The sequence below is a fragment of the Cryptomeria japonica genome, chromosome 1, assembly GCF_030272615.1.
Source record: "Cryptomeria japonica chromosome 1, Sugi_1.0, whole genome shotgun sequence".
NCBI lineage: Eukaryota > Viridiplantae > Streptophyta > Pinopsida > Cupressales > Cupressaceae > Cryptomeria > Cryptomeria japonica.
The window spans coordinates 288,520,526-288,526,525 of record NC_081405.1 but is presented as its reverse complement, the minus strand read 5'-3'; positions in this window follow the sequence as shown (position 1 = coordinate 288,526,525).

The following is a 6,000-nucleotide window of genomic DNA, read 5'->3' as shown; positions in this document are numbered from 1 at the left end:
TGTTCCAAGTATATTTTATTAATTTCTTTTCTTTTCAGCACTCTGGTGAATATCTTGGATGTTTCAGGTCTTGGGATCTCTTTCTTTGAGTAGGATGTCTCGTCTTTGGTTGTTCTTTTTGTTTCTAGTCTTTTGTCTCTTCTGATCATTGTAGTATTTTATTTATGCAAACACATTGAGATAAAGTGTCATCATGCATTGTATACTTCTAGTATCTTTCACATCTTGTGCCTTATTGTACATGCACGACTTATAAAGTACCATGGGGGGGTTGATGTTTGCCTTTGTTTTCCATCTACCTTTGCCACATGAGTGTACCTTCCATGACATTAGCCTCATGATGTGTGTCAAGTGAGTGTTCTTTTCATGATATTATGTACTTTATCTGCACCTTTGATGTTCCTGGTTCTTCGTCATGTAGTTCTTGTTGGTCATTCTTTTCAGTGTACCTATCCCTCTCCCTTTTCAGCATTATGGGGCGGTTTGTCATGTTGTTCTAATGCTTCCTTGGTTTGATTGATCAGCTCTTCAGGCTTTGATGTTTCATGCCATCTGTATCTTTGAGTTCAGTTGTTTTCCTTTGTTTGCCATCTAATTCAAGTAGTGTCATTTGAGGGCACTCATGCAGATTACAGTCTTCTCTACCTGGTCATGTTCTATTTCAATGGAGATTCTTCAGATCAACAGTTACTCTTCGAGAATGTTTGTAGATATTTCTTTCTTCAGTGGTGTTCTTCATTCTCTTCTTTTTGTTCCTATCTTTTGGAACACTCTTGTTTGGAGGCTTCTTAGTCCTTCACTTGAGCTTTCATCTCTTCTTGGAGAGGAGTTTTATTCCCACAGGGTTTTCTCCTTTTTCTCCACTTTACAAAGATTTTATTGTACTTGGGCACCTCATTAGGCCTAGTTGTTGGGACCCATTGTTGCTTTCCTGCATTTTTTACATGCTTTTTTAGTCCTTAATTGTTTATTAGCTACTCCCTAAGTTCATCTTAAGGGGGGGTGTTGGAGTTATCTTTTATTAGCTAATAATTATTTATTTAATTATTAGTCTATTATACTCCATGCTTAAGCTAAACTTTGGAATCTTATAATTCTTTAGGGTTTTCTCCTTTAGGATTTCGAGTATCCTCTTATAAGGATTCTCTCTTTGTATTTTCATTAACAACTGTAATATTAGAATTGCATTCTTGTTGCACAATCAATATGACTCCTCTTTTCTGGATCTCTGAATTTTGGATTCCTTATCTTTTTTGCTTCTCTCCTTCCATGACAGGTTTACATGTAGGTGATCTTTGGGAGTTGTAGAGTTGATTTTTCCTCAACTCCAATATCATTATATTTTCTCAAAAATGTACAATTTTAGCAAAAATCAGGATGTACCAAAAAGTGTAACCCACTATTGTGGGATCAAGTAATTTTTTTCCTTCTATTATCAAGAATACTTATCAAAGTTGCTTACTCCTACTCTAGGACACCCAATCTATCAATATCCTTGCATGTAAATTCCTCATGCAATAGGCCTGGAATTCTATGTACATAATCCACGACCACTTTTGTGTGTCTATCTATCACTTCTTGAATCCATTCTGGGTAACCCAATATTTTATCTAGAGATTCCTCCCCTTCCAAAGATTCCATCCAGAATTTCATAGTTTTCCCATTACCAATTTTCCATGATATGTGACTATTTATGATGTGTCTTGTTAGAAGCAACCAAGAAGGAAGACTGAGAGAGCGGGGGGGGTGAATCAAGCTTCAACCAATCACATCAAATTAAAATTCAAAACATAAACTGATAAACTACAACAATAGATATAAGCAAATTAACATCACAACACACAAAACCAAGATTTTGATGCGGAAAACCTGGTTAAGGGAAAAACCACGATGGGAACCTACCCATAGCAAGATGATACTCTGCAGTAGTATGTGAAAATATTATAATGGGGAATGCACATGCATTCAAGCAAACTTCATAGAGCTCACTACTCAAAAGATATATGCCCAGAAGGCTACAACACTCAGGGAAGTCTCATTGACTTACAATATGATTTGGACTACAATACAGAAGAAATAAACTACAATGATAGCATCTACAAATGCCCAATGACAATTCTGATTAAGCACAGTTGTCTACTTGGCAACACCAATCTCACCTCAACACTTCACCAAATGATAAATCTCCTTTTTGCATAATCACCTCTCTCTAATAATACAAACACAATATCGACACCTAAATTACATAACCATCTCACCTATATATACAAATCATCGACCTTGATAACAAGGTCAACTAAACCCTCAACCCTCAAATCACAATTACAAAAATTACATTGCACAATACAAAGATCGACCACCAGACCAATATTTTGATTTACATTACATAACATGGACCTAATTCTAATTCCCAAATGATTACATCCACCGAAGATCCCACCAAGATCAACCGCAACATGCTACACCACCAAAAATACTGCATAACACGAAAATCATCACCGATTCATAGAAATCACCAAACAATCGCACAACGATCAATGCGGATCCCAAAAATAAATAGGAAATGACTAGGAAACACTAGAAAACATGTTAGAATCATCCGAAATAGTTGCACCAACACCTCTTTTCAAATCTTCATCGGTCAACGTCTCAAAGCTCAAGAACACAACCAATCAACAACTATCACAAGGAGAGATAACTTGTGGAGCACTAGATTATGAACCATATGAAATGAAGATACACAAGATCATCCTAAATAATAATCCAAAGTCTCAGCATAGGATCTAATCACATCAGAATATACCAAAGGAAATACCAGATTCTACAAAACAGTGATCAACAAAACCAAACTACAAAACTAGATCAAAAACTTTTCCCAAACTCTCTGGAATAAATCACAAGAATATGTTGACATCAATGGTAACAACATATCCTAGCAGCAACAATGAAAAACTAAATCTAACAATCTCCCCAATAATCCAACAATCTCCCCCTTTGGCATTGATGCCAACATATGATTGTGAAAAACAGTCAATGCAAAGAAAGAAGATATTACCAACAAACTAGCCCTAAGATCAAGATAGATAAAATAGTTTTTCACATGATCTCTCTCCCCTTTTGACAATAATGCCAAAGATCTCCAAAACAGAAAATCAAACTCTCTCCCAAAACAGAATCATGAATCTCTCTCCCCCTTGGGATACACAACCAAAGCAACAAACTACTCCAGGAGAGGAGCAACACCAACTCATCAATCCAAATTCACCGGATCGATGCAACTCAATGCATCTAATTATCATCAGGAGGGGTAGATACCCCTAGCTTGTCTCTCAAATAGACAAATGTATCTACAGGCAAAGGCTTAGTGAAAATATCAGCAATTTGTTCCTTAGTAGATACTTATTCCAGCTTCACCTTTTGTTCACTGACTTGCTCTCTCAAGTAATTATATTTGATTGATATATGCTTAGTCTTTGAATGTTGCACCAAATTATTAGATATGTTTATAGTACCTAGAATTATTACAGTATATAACAGTAGGATCATCATAAATAACTCTAATATCTTTCAACATTTGCTTCATCCAAACTATCTGAGTGCAATTACTAGTAGCAGCAATGTAATCAACTTCAGTAGTAGATAAAGATACCAAATCTTGTTTCTTTCTAACCCATGAAACCAACTTCTTACCTAAAAAGAATGCTCCACCGGTAGTACTCTTTCGGTCATCAACATCACTAGGCCAATTGACATTAGTGTAAGCACATAACATGAAATCATCATTCTTTGGATACCATAAACCATAATCCTCAGTTCCCTTTAGATATCTGAATATATTTTTTATAGCAATAATATTACTCTCCTTCAGATCAACTTGATATCTAGCAGCCATACACACAACATGAATAATGTCAGGCCTAGTCTGAGTAAGATATAGCAGTGAACCAACCATAGATCTGTACAAACTCTGATTAGCTTTAAGAGATTCATCATTTTTAGACAATTTATAACTAGTCACCATAGGAGTTCCAACCAATTTGGAATCATCTAATCCAAAATTCTTCATCAATTCCTTCACATACTTAGTTTGAGGTATAACGATACCTTTTGATGTATGTGCAATCTACAAACTTAAGAAAAATTTCATCGCACCAACCATAGACATTTCAAATTCTTTTTGCATATCACCGACAAACTTCATACTCATATCATCATCATCACCAAAGATAATATCATCAACAAATACTTCAACTATCAAAATGTTATCATTTTCAATCTTAAAGTACAAATTACTATCATCAACACCTTTGATAAATCCCAATTTTAACAAGTATTTGTCTAATCTAGCATACCAGGCTCTAGGAGCTTGGTTCAATCCATAAAGTCCTTTCTTCAACTTACATACCATGTCTCCATCATCTGACAATAAAAATCCATCAGGTTTTTCAGTGTAAACTTCTTCTTCTAGATCACCATTCAAAAATGCAGATTTGACATCCATCTGATATAACTTGAAATCGTTGTAAGCAACATAAGCAAGCAACAATCTAACAGCTTCAATTCTAGCAATCAGAGAAAAAGTTTCTTCATAGTCAATCCCTTCTTGCAGTGAATAACCTTTGCAAACCAGTCTGGCTTTATTTCTGACTACTTCATCGGCTTCATTCCATTTGTTCCTAAAAATCCATTTAGTACCAATAACATTTTTATCCTTAGGTCTAGGCACAAGCTCCCAAGTATTGTTCTTTTCAATCCGATCTAACTCTTCTTCCATGGCTCTAATATCGTTATAATCTTTATAGGTATCAAAAACATCTTTAGGTTCAACTTTAGAAATCAAACATATTTCTTCTGCAACTAGCCTTCTTCTAGTCATCACACCTTTATTCTTATCACCAATAATATGATTCTCAGATTGATTTAGTTTGACATACCTCAGAGTCTTATGAATATTCTGATCTTCAGGTTCCTGGACATCATCACCAACAACAACAACATTCAGATTTACAATCTCTACCGAATAATTCTACTTAGGCTCTTCAGGCTGAATAGGAGTTAAAACAACATGTTGACCATCATAATCTCTGATCTGCTTCCCAATGTTTTCATCTACCTTCACACTTGCACTCTCAACTATCTTTCTCAGTCTCTTATTATAGCACTGGTAGGCTTTGCTATTTGTAGAATGTCCCAAAAAGATACCTTCATCACTTCTAGCATCAAACTTTCCAATATCCTCATCTATCTTGATATAGCATTTGCTACCAAAAACTTTGAAATATTTCATAGTAGGAACATGACCAAACCAAAGCTCATAAGGGGTCTTGTGGTACCACCTATGATATGAACTCTATTGAATATAAAGACTGCAGTGCTAATAGCTTTTCTCCAGTAGACCTTTGAAACATTTCCTTCAATCAACATAGATCTTGCAGCATCTAAAACAATATGATTCTTCCTTTCAAAAATCTCATTCTGCCATGGGGTCCTAGGAGCGAATAGTTGTCTTCTAATTCCATGCATCTCACAGAAAGAACTGAACTCGCCAGAATAGAATTCTCCACCTCTGTCAGATCTCAGATACTTTAGCTTCAATCCAGACTCAGTTTCAACTTTTACTTTGAATATCTTGAATTTCTCAAATGCTTCTGATTTTTCCTTCAAAAAGACAACCCATTTCATCCTGGAATAATCATCAATTAGCAACATAAAGTATCTATCACCCTGCACACTTCTAACATTTGTAGGTCCATATACATCAATATGCACAAGATCTAACAATCCATCTGATGTATACCATTTACTCTTGAAATAAATCCTTGTTTTCTTACCCAACTGACATTGCCTACATACTAGATTAACAGGTTTAACAATCTTAGGAAGATCCCTAATAGCTTGTGTAAAACTGATCTTGATTAATGAATCAAAGTTTACATGACACATTCTTCTATGCCACAACCAACTCTCATCTATATTAGCAATCAAACAACTTTTCTCACT